Source organism: Papaver somniferum, chromosome 5, assembly GCF_003573695.1.
Source record: "Papaver somniferum cultivar HN1 chromosome 5, ASM357369v1, whole genome shotgun sequence".
Classification (NCBI taxonomy): Eukaryota; Viridiplantae; Streptophyta; class Magnoliopsida; order Ranunculales; family Papaveraceae; genus Papaver; species Papaver somniferum.
The window spans coordinates 32,815,614-32,834,089 of record NC_039362.1 but is presented as its reverse complement, the minus strand read 5'-3'; the positions used below and the strand labels follow the sequence as shown (position 1 = coordinate 32,834,089).

The 18,476-nt window shown below is 38.0% G+C and overlaps 1 long non-coding RNA gene across 1 annotated transcript; it reads left to right on the top strand.

The window, feature by feature from the left end:
• Positions 1–3,980: 3,980 nt before the first annotated feature.
• LOC113281339 lies at positions 3,981–4,580 on the top strand. Its single transcript, XR_003326037.1, has 3 exons — positions 3,981–4,053; positions 4,309–4,404; positions 4,505–4,580. It is a non-coding gene; the product is annotated as an uncharacterized LOC113281339 (long non-coding RNA).
• Positions 4,581–18,476: the final 13,896 nt, after the last annotated feature.

Genomic DNA, 18,476 nt, shown 5'->3' with positions numbered 1-18,476 from the left:
ACACACTAATTAAAAGAAATCAAAAACTGATGTATATTTTGTTTGCAAGTATCGGTAAACCTCAAACATTACCGATACTTTATACATCAATAGTTTCCAAAAACTTGTTCATCGATTATGGAAATCAAATATTCTCCCTTAATATAAAATAACTGAAAATTCAATATTAATGTTTTTTTTAAGAAAGTGCATTCCTTTGAATATTTCCATAAATCTCGCAAGTTTTGAACTATTGTTCAATATACACTCAACTCATCAAACAAAAGTTTGAGTACTTCATGAGTCAGCGTATCTTCCCAAGATACTAGGTATCTAGTTGAGACAGATTAACTTTTTCAGAAGAGATATAGAATTTCTCCTTATCTGTTTGTTAAGGACCTTACTTCGTTTGAAATACAAACCAAGTTTATCATAAAAATGACTATCATCAAGATATTTAGGTATTACCTGTTGTGTTGGCGATCTGGAGAGTCTGCCAAATTCTTCTCTGCTTAGTTCCATGGTCTTCTTTGGTATCCATTTCCAGGAGTTCCTAGTCATATGGTCTATATGATGAACTTCTCTAAAAGATTTATTTTGAGAATTCTTTAACCTCATGTTACGTCTTAGACAAGAGATGTTTTTTTTCCAAAGTTTAAATAGGATAGTCTTGACAATGAAAACATCGTTTGTAATGATGCTTTTGATGTTGTGGCAAACCCTGATGAAGATGGTTCATCATGTGGAAGACGAAAATAGATCTCTTTTTGTAAGACGAAGCCCCTTTTCGAGGGTTTTTAAAACCGACATTCTTCTTCCCTCTTGAAGGAAGGGTTAAACTAGAATCTTTAGATTTATCGAAAAGATGCAGCCAACTGATTTTCAGACAATAATGAACACATATCATTCTTCATCCTTTTTGACATGATTGGAGACCGTCTTTACTCAGAATCATATGAGGTTTTCAAGGCATTGTATTCATCTGCTGCAGTTTTTCTTAACACCTCAATATTATTCTCTCGATCAATACTTTCCTTTACTTTGCTTCTAAGGATTGAATCTTCGAGGAAGAACGGATCTTAAGACTTTTAAGGTCAGATTTAAGAGATGATAGATCAAGATTGAGTTGATCATTTTCATCTTTCATATCACATAGATATTTAAGAATTTTTCCTTATCTTTTTAGTGCAAGTGTGAGTTCAGTTGCACATGAGAGGAACTCGTTGCTCAATTCATTTAGCTGAGACCTTTTTATATTCACATAATCAATATCTTATTTATCATCATGAAGTGATTCAGACTCAGAATCAGAGTCATTGATCGTGAATACAAGGCTTAACTTGACTTCTTCTTGAGAACACAAGTACATATTTTCAGAAGAGCAAGTAGAACTTGTAGAAGACATCCATTCTAAACATTTTCTGAAGTTAAACCCACAACGAGTTTTACTCAAACCTTGTGGTACGTTAATAGAGTCTATTTTCGGTTTTTCCTTACCTTGTTGCAGACTCATTTCTTATAGGTTAGATCGTACCAAACAAATATTGTTAGATCTTTTCGTGTTTGCCTGCCCTGATACCAATTGAAAAGACGAGGGTACCAAAATATACCACAATCTTAAACTTTTCCACCTATAAGTCCTCTTACCGAAAGTGATTTTCCATGGACTGAGTCGAGACAATACAACGAATCGGTATTCACACTTTGTATGATCGTTGATGGATATGAGATCGAGGCAATACAACAATCAAAGTTGGATTACTTGATAATAGGTTCGGACTTAACCAAACTCCATATGATCACTATCAAGTAAAACAGAGTTACCGTCTGTGTAATTTACTTTAAATATAATAACAACAATTATAATTGCGGAAAACAAAAGTAAATGACACGACAAGATTTAGTTAACGAGGAAACCGCTAATGCAGAAAAACCCCGGGACCTAGTCCAAAATTGAATACTCTCAGAATTAAGCCGCTATACAAAATAAAACTAACTTCGTATAGTTGAGACCAAGCAACTAAACCTATAGTTCATCTAGTTTCTTCAGTATCCTTGCGCTTCCGACATTCAATAAGTGCACACACTGGAACAATTCCTTTGGATCGTATTCCAAACAGTAAAGGAACAACAAATCTGTTCGAAAACAACTCTATTCAATCTCAGTGATATGAGTTATACAAAGGCTCTTTTATTTAATCCAATAAAATCCTTTGTCGGGTTATATCAATCTATCCAACAACTACCAAGAGTAGCAGAGTTTAGATTATGCAATCAACTACCAGTGGCGAATCCAGCTTATAATAAGGTTGTGCACTTGCTACTCCTATCCATTGGGCTTTCAAGCCTAAATTTTCATGGCTAAAATTTCTCCCAAACTTAATCTTACTTTCTTGCTACCCCTATCAAGACTTTACTTCCCCTTACTATAGTTTATAGCTTCGCCGTTGCGTGCACCCTAGTAAGACTCTTGTATATCCTTGTTCCTCCATTTTCCCCGATCATACATCACATGTATCTACGATTCATATACATTTTTCCTCCGAGAAAAGATAATACCGAATAGACATGTACAAGAAATGCCAAAGTGGTCCCAAAAGAACACAAGAAATGATGTTGTTTTCATGCAAAATAAGCACACATTTATGATCCAACCCAAAACAATAAAAAAAAAATATAACACATACGACAGTTATATACCGTTTTCCATACACTGGTTAGATCCTGTAGCTACATTCTGGTAACCCTAGTTAAAGTTGTCCATGTCAAACAGATCGCCAGAACCCACAACTGAATTGAACCCGTTGTTTATAAACCAACATAAAAATGTTTTCTCGCCGAAAATGTTTAGCGCGGGCGAATTTAAACCTAAAGTTACTGGTATCATCATTACCTAATGATTTTATTACCGCATTAAAATGACATCGACTATTTCATACGCAATATTCCTTTTTTCTGGTTTTACAGAAAAAACAATTACGGCTATAGCATGCGGTGGTTTTCAGATGAAGATATCTAAAGTTGTAATCATTTATTACCGCAAATATGCAATGACATCGGCAGTGGCGATGGTTGGCGGTAGTTGGCAGCGGTCGCGGTGGTGGTTGGCGAGGTGGTGGGCAGTGGTGGTGGTTGGCAGCGTTGGTGGTGGGGGAACGTGGTGGTGGTTAGCGGTGACGATGGTGCTTGGCAGTGGTGGTGGTGGTTGGCGGCGGCTGTGGGTAGTGGTGGTGGTGGACATCAGTGGTGGTTGACGACGGTGTTGGGTAGTGGTGGTGGTTAGAGGCAACAGTAGTGGGCAGTGGTGCCGGTGGGCAGTAGCAGTAGTGGTTTTGTATTACCTGGCCTTAGGGCTGAACGTTTAACCCGTAATCAACGAATTTAACCGTGACCAATCATATTTTTGCGTATGGATGCACGAACCGTTCGTTAATGGATTAGATGCGTATGAGATTTTTGAAATCCAACAAATCACGGATTGGGTCCGGATGCAACCTTGAAAATCCGTTGGACATCCATACCCGTTAAATTAAGGACATTTACATAGTTTTAAAAAAATATGTAGATAGTTTAGGAATTCTTAAGTTGTTAGCTTGTTGTCCATGATACTTTAATATTTATACACATGTATAAAAATCGTCCATGTTGGTTTTATTTTTTCATTAAGATTTTTAACTTATAAAACATATTCATTATATTATCCGTAGCAAATTCGTACATCCCTACATCCATTAGATGCAAATGCGTTGGATGTTGATTGGATGCCGATGCTAAATATGAAATATGAAGTAAATTGGATTGGATGCCAATGAAGTAACAATCGGCCCATGCTCACCTCTGCCCGGCCAGGCTGCCCTGTGTAGCCCAATTTACACCTATGCCGGGGAAATTGTCTTAAGAAAACGTGTGGCTGTGAGCGATACAGAAACCGTGGGATGCGCACACACGGGATCATTCCCCTTCCTTATAAACTCGTTGTTATCACAGTGCCTCTCGTTTAGGTTTAGTTTAGGTTCCATTTTCCTTCTTCTTTACGGCGGCGTTGGGGAAGGCGGTTGGAATCAGCAGACCAGAGTGAGTTGTATTATTTACACCAGCTTCAGATCTTATTCATATGGGTGTATTGTATGTAGATCTTTTGAATCTGATCACTTATGATTACTTATTCTTTGGTTGTTTTCATTCTTTCCGGCGGCGTGAAGGGATCACCCGAGGCTCTTTTTATTATTATTATTATTTTACCAGCTTAGATCTTGTGTATTAATATACGTAGATCTGGTGGTGTGTGATTTACTGACTCTGATAACTTATTTGTTGGATTTTATTTAGGTTTTCTTGTGTCTCTCTGTCCATACTTACTGCAACTGCTTTGTTATTGCTAGAAGACGATTATTTGTTATTATGGACGAACTTGAGCCTTATTCTGTAAGTTTTCTTTGATAAGGTTTTGTTTTAAGTTATTTTTCTGAAATATCAGTGTCCATGTTTTTGTTTTCGTTGTTTGACTCCTATGTATTTCAACCAGATTTCCCTAATAAGGCTCAAGCAGCTACAGATAGAGTCAGAAAGATTAAGGCACTCAGGTCGCTTATCTAAAACGGTATTTTTTTATTTTTTTTTCAAATTTCAGGTCTTATTTTTGATTCTTTTACTTCCCTTCAAACTTTGTAGCAACGACGACAGAGAACCTTAATAGTAATAGTCAACGAAACTCGCTATTATTTATCATTTGTTTTGCTTTTAATTCATGTCGAATAGTTCATCAATTTCACCAGGTCCTATATTTGATTTTTTTACAACATGCATGAGATGCGCTTCGGCTCATATGCAGTTTTCTGGTGGTGACTTGTTTGATTTATTGTACTCTGCGGTTAATTTTAAGTTAAGCTTGTATTTCTCATCTGGTTTTGTTTTAAGTTAAGGTTGTCAAAAATTAATTCTAACTCCTTTTGTATAAGGAACCACCTTTGCAGAAACCTAGACAGAAGAGTCTGAGTTTAGATCTTAGTTTTTGATTTTTCACTGTGTGGTTAGGAACTATGAGAAGTGTTAGAAAACCTTTTGCCCATTAATTCAAGCATCTCTTGAGTAAGAAGTGTTAGAAAACCTTTTAAAGTTGTGTACTAACTGATTTTGAATAAGAAAGACAAGTGATAACCTTAACAATAACCGACGGTGAAACTCAATCAGTTAGCTACTATCTGTTACCTGTTTTGCTTTTAAACTTATGTTGTGAGTTCTTCAATTTGATGCTTGGTTTTGGTGTAGACCTTTCAAACTTCATGCTTTTTGGTTTTTTTACACCATAGTTCAAAACATGCATTAGGTTATGAATCTTATTTCTAGTTATATTAGGAATTCTTCTCTATTAAGATTTTTATTTTCATGAATTTTAGTAATTAACCTATAAATAGGAGTCGTTAGCATATAAACCAATTAATAGTAGCATCGCGTGAATTTTTAGAGATCTATGTACTCATTGTGTGAATAATAAGTTTTTTCTTAGTGTTCCCTGTTGTTTTTATTGTTTCTGATATAAAGTCTCGAGGTCTTTGTGAAGTAGGTAATCATAAAACAATGTTGTGACTTTCCTAATTTTGTTGCTGGTTCTGGTTTTTTAACGCTAATATTTCAAACATCTTTTGCAGGAAAAATCTGTCATACAACAGCAGAGGAACCCTGGTGTAAGCTTCTATTTGTTTTTGAACGACTCAAGTTTGTTTAGTAGTCTTATTTCCAGTTATATACGGAATCTTAAGTGGTTTTGTATTTTGATTCATGTATTTATCTTCAAACCACCTTTGCAGAAATGTGAACAGAAAAAAAAGGTCTGCTAGTTACCTTAAGTGCAGATCAGGGCCAAGTTGATCCTGTAAGTTACTATTTATCATCTGCTTTGCTTTTAATTCATAGTGAGCAATCATCAATTTCAGGTTCTATTTTCTATCTTTTACGACGAAACTCACATAGTAAGCTACTATCTTGAAATGGATTGAAAAAGAGCTTTTTGAGTAATGCGCTTAAATATACTTTGTAATTTCGTCGTCAGCATTACAAAATCAGTAAAAACTTCCTGGTTTGATATATCGTCTTTTGTAGTAATTTGGTACGATACTGAGAGATGATAAGATACAAGTAGATTTTTTTGGATGATGAAGTAATTTGGTCCTTTCTAGATATTTTAGCTGTTCCAGTCCAGGTGTAGGCCATCGAGGTACAACACCATAGTTTTTGATTTTTCACTGTGTGGTTAATTTTGCAGGAACAACAGGATCCAACATCGACAATCTTGGGCAATACTTCTGTAAGTTTATCTGTAAACTTGGGCAATACTCAAGGTTGTTTAGTAGTTATGTCCAGTTATATATGGAATATTAAGTGGTTTTGTATTTTGATTCATGTATTCAAACCACCTTTGCAGAAAGGTACCATAAGTACAGATCAGGGCCAAGTTGATCCAGTAAGTTACTATTTATCATCTGCTTTGCTTTTAATTTATAGCGAGCAATCATCAATTTCAGGTCCTACTTACGATCTTTTACTTTGCTTCAAACTTTGTAGGAACAACAAGAGCTAGCCTCAAAAGCAATCAACGACGAAACTCACATAGTAAGCTACTATCTGTCATCTGTCTTGTTTTATAGATTGATGTTGTGAGTTCCTCAATATGATGCTTGATTTTGGTGTACACTTACTGAATGTCAGGCTTGGTTTTGGATTTTCAACCCTATACTTCACAACAAGCATGAGATGGACCGCTTGCTGTTTCCCTCACATGCATTATATTCTTGTCATCTTTTAAAATTTTCCTCCAAAAGAGGGCGTTTCTTTTGTGAAAATTGGATTGAAAAAGAGCTTGCTAGAGTAATGCGCTTAATTTTATACCTTGTAGTTTCGTCTCAGTAAAAACTTTCGGGTTTGATATATTTGTCTGTTCCAGTAATTTGGTAAGATACAGAGATGATAGGATACAAGTAGATTTTTTTGGATGATGTAATTTGGTCTTCTCCAGATATTTAGCTGTTCCAGTCCAGGTGTAGGCCCTCGAGGTGCAACACCATAGTTTTTGATTTTTCACTGTGTGGTTAATTTTGCAGGAACAACAGGATCCAACATCGACAATCTTGGGCAATACTTCTGTAAGTTCATTGACATCACTCGGTTTTAGGAAACAGCAAACTGGTTTCCTAAATTTTTTTCGACACTGACTCAAGTTTGTTTTGTGATCTTATTTCCAGATATAATTTGGAATCGTATATGTACATAATAGATATATTCGATTTCTTGGCAAATTCTTATAATTATTAAACCTGTACATAATAAATAGGAGTTGCCCATTAATTCTAGCACTTCTTGAGTAAGAGGTGTTGGAAAACCTTTAAAGTTGTGTACTCTCTGTTTTTGAATATGAACTTTATTTTGCTGCTCGTGGAGTAAGCACATCTCCGAACCACAGCTATTCTTATACTTCGCTTCGAGCTTTGTAAGAAAGACAAGTGATAACCTTGACAATAACTTACGGTGAAACTTTAAACTGATGTTGTGAGTTCTTCAATTTGATGCTTGGTTTTGGTGTACACCTTTCAAAACAATGAAGTCTCGAGGTCTTTATGAAGTATGTAATCATAAAACAATAAAGTTCATATTGTAAGAAAAAACTTATTATTCACACGATGAGTTCACAGATCTCCAAGAATGCTAGTACCATTGTTTTTATTGTTTCTGATATAAACTCTCGAGGTCTTTATGAAGTATGTAATCATAAAACAATGTTGTGACTTTTCTAATTTTGTTGTTGGTTCTGGTTTTTCAACACTAATATCTCAAACATCTTTTGCAGGAAAATTTGCAGGAAAAATCTGTCATACAACAGCAAAGGAACCCTGGTGTAAGCTTCTATTTATCATCTGATTTTGTCTTATATTTTAATCATGCAAACACATGTATGTATTTTGTTAAGTTTCTATCTTATATATAATATATTTTAAACTACTGATCAATATTGAGTATGCCGTATCGCCGTATTTTAGTTTTTCACGTTGGTGTATCATAGTAGCATATTGGTATCTTGTATCCAACACCGTATCCGTATCGTTGCAACACAGGTTTTAAGTTGATGGTGAGTAATTGTCAGTTTGTCACAACCGATTTCTGTTTTTGATTCTTATACGTCGCAACAAATTTGCAGGAACAGCAAGTCTATAACAATACTTGAGAAAATGGAGAATATTGAGAATAAACATAACTTCATCGTAAGCTACTACCTGTCTTCTGTTTTTCTTTCAACTTGATGCTGTAAGAATTTCAATTGCTTGAATTTGGTGTCTGAATTCCCTACAACAGTCTGGTGTTTATGATGAATACCCCTATATTATTGTTTTAAGAATTTCAGTTACATGTTTGAATTTGGTATCTGAATCCCTTACAACAGTCTGGTGTTTATGATGAATACCCCTATATTATTGTTTAATAGTAGGATTGTTTTCTGTGTGCAGTTGAAAGAGGGTTTAGGCAGTCCTATAATAAAAGCAGCACTACGTAGATTCAGGTTTCCATCAGTAACAGTGGTAATTATCGTTTATTTATTCTTTTGCTCAAGTTGGTGTGACCATCAATTTCATGCCAATTTTATGCCTTCTATTGATTCTTTTATATATGTACCCTCTGCAGTACCTGACCGTGGAGGATCTTGAATTTGTAATTCCCTATGATGGTTATGGTTCTATGCTGTCAATAGAGGTACTTCCTATCGATCTCAAAGCTCAGCAGAGTTGTGCCTGTTCTTTAATTTGTTTGATTCTTATAATTATATATATATCGCAGAAAATTTCGTATGATGATGAATCCCCTGATGCAAAAGCTCAGCAGCACCATTTACCTTATCATCCTCTGAGAGTTGATCATGACCCTACAAATATTTCAAAAGAAAATTGGATTAAGAGTTCAAAGGTTTGGGATCTTAAAGAGGATCCTAAAGTGCTTAAAAAAAGGATCTTAAAGAGGATCCTATTAGGTCAAGGTTAAAATCTGAAGAGGGGGCGTTTTCTATTCATATATGTGGTATCTCAAGTAAAGGCTATGGGGCAGTCTTACGTGATTTCCGGTATGTCCCAATACTGGCTAGGTCCAGACGTCTAGACACCACTATGTCTACATTCTATTCTAGGTTGAATGGAGTTGCACTTGGGGTACAAATTGCTCGGGAGTATGAATTGTCGTGCTTTTCCATTCACGTCCCTTCTTTTAATCTATGCAATTTTATGAGACGCATTTGGAATCCAAATGTAGAAGGGTGGAGCTCTAATAAAATAGGGGAACGCCAAGTGATGACATTTCTGCCTCCGGAAGCCTTGTGTGATATCAAAGAGATCTGTTCACTCACCAATACTATAATCACTGATCTTGACATGGTTCGCAAGGGTATTACCGTATACCACGTGGAAGCTGAGCTAAGCATATTTAACAAGGCTGCTGAGTTCCTTGCTAACCTCAGTGAAGATAAAGATATGAAGTCTGCGGACATCTTTGAGAATGAGCAACTATCTGAGATACTTTATGACGATGCAGTTCGCTGATTTAAGTCTATGTTCTTAGTAACAAAAGTACTTTTATACCTAGTCTCCAGGATGTGTCATACTTGGATACAGCATACAGGTGTATTGTTCAATTGAATGGAAAATGTGAACGTAGTGGTAGACTGTTGACACTCATTTTGTATCTCAGGAAGCTCCTTTATTAGACCACTGTTGGTTTGTCCATCGTCCATGGCTTTTATATTTAATTTTAAATATAGCACTTCAGTATGTAACTACAGCATATTGCGTCTGAGTAGCTGCTCTCATGGCATACTTTTTTTTTTTTTTTTTTTTTTTTTTTTTTTTTTTTTTTTTTTTTTTTTTTTTTTTTTTTTTTTTTTTTTGTAAACATCGAAGGTTTCTCCTGGAATATATTTACAAGACTAGTTGCGGCAATTGAAGACACTTCCATTAACAGATGGCACTAAGTTTTTACAGTCAGATCCAAAGATACATCTTTCCAAAATTTTGTCAACATAGGACTCCCTTTCGTGCAACATAGGACAGCGCAATAGAATAAGCTTTATAAACCTGGCGTTTTTAGGGGCCACTCAAAAGGAATTAGGGGCCAACAATAAAACAAAAAAGGTCACCCAATCCTAAATTGTGTTCACCCCTTATCTCCCATATTTCGTAATGGCAAAATTACCCTTCAATATTCGGTAGTTTGAGCAGGATTCGGGTGATAAAAAAATTTGAAGGATTTTTTTTTTTTTTTTTGCTTTTTCGAATTTTGGTACAACCATAATCGGTAGTAAAGTGTGTTACTTTAACTTCCGAATGTATATTGGTCCCAAAATGAGATTTTTCCAAAATCCTTTAATTTTCGACTTTGGTACAACCATAATCGGTAGTAAAGTGTGTTACTTTAAACTCCGAATATACTAAATTTTCGAATTTTAGCACTACCATAATCGGTAGTAAATTTAACTTCCGAACGTATATTGGCCCCAAAATGAGATTTTTCCAAAATCCTAAAATTTTCGAACTTTGGTACTACCATAATCGGTAGTAAAGTGTGTTACTTTAACCTCCGAATATACTCAATTTTCGAACTTTTAGCACTACCATAATCGGTAGTAAATTTGATTTCCGAATGTATATTGGCCCCAAAATGTGATTTTGCAAAATCCTAAAATTTTCGAATTTTGGTACTACCATAATCGGTAGTAAAGTGTGTTACTTTAACCTCCGAATATATTCAATTTTCGAATATTAGTACTACCATAATCGGTAGTAAATTTGACTTCCGAATGTATATTGGCCCCAAAATATGATTTTGCCAAAATCCTAAAATTTTCGAACTTTAGTACTACATAATCGGTAGTAAGTCAGAAGTGTTTTTAAGTTACTTAACCTCCGAATATACTAAATTTTTCGAATTTTAGTACTACCAATAATCGGAAGTGAATTGTGTTAATAAGTGATGCTTATTATCTGCCGATCGTGTTCATGGCCTCAAATTCAAATTTTCAAAACTTAAAAAAAATTTCAAAATTTTCTACTTCACAATCGGTAGTTGATGGTGTTCATTATCTATCGATTGTGCGTAACTTTTGTACAGAGAAATTTAATTTTTAATCAAGAATAATCAGTAGATAAAAATCTAATTTACCTACCGATTATGGTTGATGTTCTTTGATTTTTAAGAACATCAACCATAATCGGTAGGTAAAGTAGATTATTATCTACCGATTATGTTTCTGCTAGTGTAAATCCAAGAACATCAACCATAATCGGTAGGTAAAATAGATAGTTATCTACCGATTATGTTTCTGCTACTGTAAATCCAAGAAAATTTTTCGGATCAAATTTTTGTTTCAAGTAATCAAATCCTAATTTTGAATCACAACTACTATCATCTATTCGTTTTGTTTGTTGAACTCCTTTTTTTTGATGTTCTAAGTTTCAACTTAAGATTAATGAATTTTGAGTTTTAATTTTAAACAATCAATCATAACATTTGTTTGATCGATGATCTTTGTTTTCAATCAAAATTAAAATGATGGAAAAAAATTTCAATGGGTGGAAAAGAGAAGAAGAAGTGGAATGATATGATTATGAAAATAAAGGATATAGTTTTAGATTTAGTATAAAGGTGAAGGACAATATAGATAACTTTTTATTTTTAAGACATCCCTTAACCTCCTTCAATGGATGAGAATAAAAAGGTGGCCCCTAATTCTTTTTGAGTGGCCCCTAAAAACGCCAGGTTTATAAAGAGGCATCAACATTTATTTTTAACATGTCCGCTAGTGGTGGTGATTAGGCTGCACAGAACCGAGCCGAACCACGAGACCACACCGAAACCGTGAGATTTTGAGCCGAACTGAACTGAACCGTTGATGGGACGGTCGATGACAGTTTGAGGAGTATTAACCGTAGGATGAACGATTCAGTCTACGGTTTGAGTACCAAAGCCGCACTGGAGTATTAGACCCTAGATCTAATATACCTTAATCTATCCTACCCGTCAAACTATACCTATATATGTCTAATAAGTCATAACTCTAAATCTAAAACCATTTCATCTTTGCAGTTACATTTCTCCTTCTTTTTTTTTTTTTGACCGGTTAATGAATTATTAAGAAAAGAGAAAGATGTTCACAAAGCATTACAAACTTACTCGGACCAAAAGGAAACACAGCAACTACACCTAAAACCTATGAACCAAAAGAAAAAACAAAACAAGCACAACGACCAGAGATTTCTCGCTACTATACCAACCTGAACTGAACTGAAAAGAGAAGATCAGGGAGGTTCGAACACGACGTCTTTCCACTTCAGCATGAATCGCTTCAACGACACCCCTTTGAAAGCAGGTTGAAGGTACAACCAATAAGCAATGGTGAATCTGATTTTTTCGATGAATTTAGGAATTGCCGCGACTTGTTTCGAATATTCGGTTGTTTCTTTCTTTCCACACGGTCCAAATGATTGCAGCTAGAAGATCTTTCACCACAAGAGCTTTTTTTGACTTGCTGTTAGGTCTGGGCTAAGAGTCGAGAGCAATATTAATCGACGGGGGCAACATCCATATGTTATTAAAATTCCATATATGACTGTCTATGTCGCAACGGAGGATAAGATGCGTGGAGGTTTCCTCATCATTGATGCACATATAACAATGACTAGCCCACGGTTTCCATTTTCTCTTGCGTAACTTGTCTTGAGTAAGGACCTTCTCTTTAGAGGCCACCCAAAGAAAGAAACTTACTTTAGAGGGACACAACTTCGACCAAATTCTTTTGGGGTGGACAATAGTTACATCTATAGAAGGTGGATCATTTTAGGAAACCAACCAATTGTAGCACCTCTTGACTGAAAAAGGACCCTCCGAGTTGTTGCTCATCCATTACCCAGAATCGACGCCATTGTTGGTGTTGGGATAAACATTGTTGGTATCCAGCAAAAATAATAAACCCGCGATGTCACTGCTGACATGATCTTGCACTCTCCGAGAAATACCCAAGTCCCAGTAGTTGTTTTGAGTATTGTAAACTTCAGCAACTGAGCTTGACTTTGCAGTTGACGCCTGAAAAGCACTTGGAAATAGATTTGCTAGTGGCGTTTTGCCCACCCAAATGTCTGTCCAGAAACTGACCCTAGTGTCGTTGCGCACCATTTGCAGTTAGAATTAAAGTTTTTAGTGAGATTGTGAATACCTCTCCAGATGCTTCACCCGTAAGCTTGCGTAGGAGGCTTAGAATTCCAATCGAACTTAGCCAAACCATACTTTTCTGCAATGAGATTCTTCCACAGAGCATTTATCTTCTTCACCAAATTTCCAAAGCCACATCATTAAGAGAGCCAAGTTCATAAGATGAAGATTTTTGATGCCTATCCCACCACTTATTTTGGGTTTAATAGTTTCATAAAAATACAACAAATGATATCTTTTTGTGTCACCGTCATCCCACCAAAAGTTACAAATGATTCTTTCTAGCTGTTTGATAATGTTTATAGGAGCCAAAAAAATGGAGAACTAATAAATGTGTAACGAAGATAGGACTGAATTGATAAGATCAAGCTTTCCTCAACGCGACAGACTTATTGATTTCCAAGTCGATAATCTAGCTTCAAACATTCCCACTAGTTTAATCCATTTATTATTACCTCTGTAAGATTCACCAAAAGGAAGACCAAGGTATGTTGAAGGCAGTGAAACAGTGGGGTACAACAACCTCACCCAATATTTCGCTTAGCAATTTGTATGGACTAGCTCCAATCTGTATGGATTTCTAAGAGAATCAACTAGATAGTCAGACTCAATCTTAATGAAAAGTATATCAAAGAGTTATATCTCAATTTTTCGATTCAATTCTTACTCAAGCAAATAGAAATCTACGAGTCTGATTGAATACAAGAGAAATTAACTTGAATTGTACCAAAGACCAATGTTCAAGGATCAATCAATTTCAATCAACAACCAAAGGTTGGATTTACCAATTGATCGATTCAATGTACAACTGTTGATGGTGGTTTTTAGCTTAGGGTTAAAACCGTAAAACCTTAGTCAAACAGTGACGTCACACTTGAGTAATAATGTCGCCACTAGCACATTTATTGAACCATTTAACATGTCTGCGTAAAATTACCGGGGTACCCTTTTTATGTATAATCCATGCCAGCCACGTCTCCGCGTCAAGGCATGCCAACCATGCCAGGCGCACCACCGTGCCAATGGCGTACCATGCCAGCCACGTCTCTGCGCCAAGGCATGCTAACCATGCCAGCCGCACCACCGTGCCAAGCCAGACCGGTCATGTCTCCATGCCACTGGCTGCCAAACGAAGGGTTGCAACAATCAATGACCACCCTTCCTTCTGAGATGCAAATCTCAGCCGTCCAAGTTTGCCACCAAACGTGTGGCAACTTCTGGCCCAATGCCAAAACTACACGGTTTGTACCAAACCCTAATTTTGGCCGCGCCTAAAACATGCACGAGCATGCCAGCCACGCCTCCATGTCACTGGCTGCCAAACAGAAGGTTGCAAGAATCAACGGCTACCTTTCCTCTCAAGATGCAAAATCTCGACCGTCGAAGGTCACCACCGAGCCGGCAGACCTTCCAAGCTTAACTTGCCAAACAACAGCAACATGCTACACGTTTTCCACGAAAACACTCGAGACATCAAAACATGTCACAAACTGGGGGATGCTCATCAGGGTACTGGTCTGCCGGTTTACAGCGTGCGGCGAACACTACGCCCGTTACAAGAAAGTGTCATAAGAATGAGGCGGTTAGTAAACACAAGAAGTAATGGTGAAACGTTTCCTTCATTATTGAAACATCAATTCCAGGCGTTACCCATCACCGCTTTCTTCCATTTACTCAACCGCTTCCAATTCTTACGAGACCAGGGTACGTTTCGTTGAGACTCGTATAAATAGGTTTCACCTATTTCCACCAAAAAACAAGCTTGGTCAGGAACATACAACACTCAGAAATCATCTGTTAGCTTCCACATTGCTAACGTTTCACTTTCTGATACAAGTCATCAAACAACTACTCTTCTAGAATCAACTGTTCTGGTCTCAACACTCTCTTCGCTTGCCTCCCTAAGACCAACCCTTCTCCTTCAATTTGTGACCGAAGCAAGTCTGGAACGATCATTTCTTGGTTTAGGCCGGATTTGTACACATTGATCTCTCGAATCAAAGTACTCCCTTGCAGTACATTAGTTTAGGGTTTAGACTCGTTTCTCACCCACACATCCGAAATTACCAGAATCCGCAGAAACTGTTTTCACTCTCAAACAATTTGCGACCACAGTGGGAGATTAATCTCTCGGTTACAAATTCAACTCTGGTTTCCATCATCCTACCAGGGAATGGGTTTCAGGAGAATTGCGTCTGGGGACTAGGGATTCTCCTCCTTACCATGGATCCTCGTGAAGGTGTTCCACATACAACAAAAGAGCGACTGGGGACTTCTCACAACAACCAGGGAGTCGCGTGAAGACTCAGATTCACTCCTTGAAAATTCAGTTTTGGTGAAAGACCCTAAAACGAGTAAGTTTGCTAGATGATGTTTACATAACCTGTCGTTTGGGTTTTCACGTTTTCCATGGAAGCCGACGACCCAATCATCCCAAGGTTTCTTATCTTTTCCTTCTCGTGCAACATTCACGGTTTCACAATTTTCCCGGATGATTTGCTACTTACACTCGCAAATTCAGACTTTAACATACCAATTGATCAAAAGTCTATTATTATAAAATAATCCAAAACTCTTATAAAAAGCAATCATCTATCAATCCAAAAACCAGAAAAAACCGAACCATAAACTAGGCGTTTCTTTGCATTTCAAAAAAAAAAACCTAAGGAAAGGAGGTTCAGAAAAATAAGACGCTCAAGGAAAATCATTCAATAACGGCTCGTTCTTCTTGGAGAAAATGTCCCTCATGCTTTGAAGAGCCACCTGCTTTAGCTTCAACTCCTGGGACAGCTTCTCGATTTCTATCTCTTGTTGACTGATCAAATCCGCGGAAGGACCATCAACCGTTTCAGCCTGCAATTTTTGGATCTCGTAAAATCCCTTGCAGAACCAAGAGGCATTAAACTCAAAGTATACACCCATATACCGGTGAAACTTCCAGCTTGAGATCACATCTCCGGAAACAGTGTGACCAGTCACGTCGCACATATGATGAGTTGAGGATAAAGCTTCTTCCATACGCTTGACCAACGCAAATCGGCTAGTGAGCTTTTTGGTCGTGGCAATATGTCCGTATTTTTCCGATATCCTGGTATACAACTCTGCATGCTTAGCTGGTGCATTGAAGCCTCCAATCAACACGTTGCGTTCATGGGGAGTCAAATATAGAGGAGTAAAAATGGCGCCCGCAACTGAATCTGTGACTGGCGGATTCCCGACTACGATTGCGCCAACAGTCGCCGAAACACTTTCCACCACCTGGGTCGCAGTTTTATCAAACTCCATTTCCAAACCACCAGCAGGCGCGGTTTCCACGGTTAGATCTTCATCGTGACGGGTCCCCACCTCAAGGCCATCTTCGGAAATAATTCCTCCCAGCGACATTACGTTTTAGTTTTGTTTCAAAAAAAAAAAGAAGAAGGAGGAGAAGAACGCGGAAACTTACCAACTCATTTGCGGGCTCGCCGGAGGAAGACTCAGCGTTACTTTCAGAAGCGTTTTCATCATCTTCACTGGATCCCGAACCTTCCTCTTCTTCAGACTCTTCTTCATCTTCAGGGGACTTAGTCGCCGATTTTTGACTGTGCGAAAGCCTAGCAAATGGGTTCGCGTCGTCAAGACCCTGAGTTGGGGAAAGAAGAGACGTTTAGCAACAAAACAAAACATTTGTGTGAATCAGTCGAATTAATAATGAGCCATGCATACCCGAGTGTTGAAAGAACTGAAGGTCACGAAAGCTGACGAATCCGACTGAAAACCACTCGCACGGTTTTTAGACCTTCGTTCCTTTCTCTGGGAACTATCCACGTCCGGGCTAGGGGACTTTCGTTTGGTCGAAGAGGGTCCCTCAGCAGCGGATGCTCAGCTAAAACCGCAGGGGAAGGCTTATCACGACGGTTTTCTACCACATCATCCACAAATCCATGGATGGAGAGAAAGTCATCCTTCCAAAACATATTGTACTTGTAGGTCATCGACGGATGTCGTTCCGAGAGCAGAAAAGGGAGACTCTTACCTGGCATGAGAACACTAGCATCAAGAGAAGCTGGCAACGAATCTTCTGGAGCAACCAGATGACGAATGAGTGGGACCCTTTGGTCAAATCCCATATGTGAGCCGCCCTATCGATATTATAAGAGACTGCCTTGCAAGATCCTCGAAAGAAAGACGGCACATGACCAGGCATACAACTTCGCATAAATACAACCTCTCCAGCGCTCATGTTCTTTTCGTCGGAAAGCGAAGACATGTTCGGAGCAGGAGCAAAAGTGTTAATATGAACTATAAATGCATGCACCGGAGCCCATGGACGAAAGTTGACCGCATGCGAGTTGTCGAGGAATTCAACCAGGTTTGAACCATCTTTTGGACACTTATTCGACCAGCGAAGTATTCTGGAACCACCACAAGACTCGGGAAGTGAAGCCAGCGGTTTGGGAGCGTACCTCTCGAAGTGCTCCCATAGCCACGCATGGAGAAAAACGGCATGGACGTACGAGTCCACTTTCATGTAACCCTTCGAAGCATGTCAGCAACCAGATGATCCAAGTGTGTGTACAGAGAACCAAGAAACAAACCGCCAACGGGGAGGACGACACCTTTCGCTAATTTTATGGCAAACTTGATAAGTTCCTGTCCTATCTCCTTCTTACCGGAACCATCATCGAAAATATCTCTGGATAACCAAAGAGCCAAGAATGCCGCGACATGAAGTGTACTATTCTTTTTATTCGGCTCCAACTCATCATAAAACCATTGAGACACCCACCAGCTATAGAAGCACCTCGTCTCGTTTTCTTTCTGAACGAACCCTTTCGACTTCGCAACTAGGGCGGCGCGCATTTCTTCTTCATCTCCAGACAACTTGATATCAAGGTTTCCTGTTACGGGAAGGTTCAGCAAGATGGCCACACTCTCTAAGAAGATAGTCATTTCACCCCACCTGCATATGGCCGTGTGAGTATCTAGACACCATCTGGAGATGAAAGAAACCAAACCCGGTATATCTTTCCTAATTTGAAGTGTTGCAGAAGCCATGACAACATCAATGATTTGCGCCTTGGTCAAGCTAGCTCTTACGCAGTCCTGATTTATCATGAATCACATCCATTTGTCAAATAAGCGAAATGGACTCACACATATTTTAAAGTCAATAGGAGAAGCAGAATACTCTTTCCTCTGAAGAAAAAACCGTATTACACCCCATGGCCGGACCGACCGGGTCACTCCTTCATTCTCCGAACCGGTCAGAAGAATCGGCA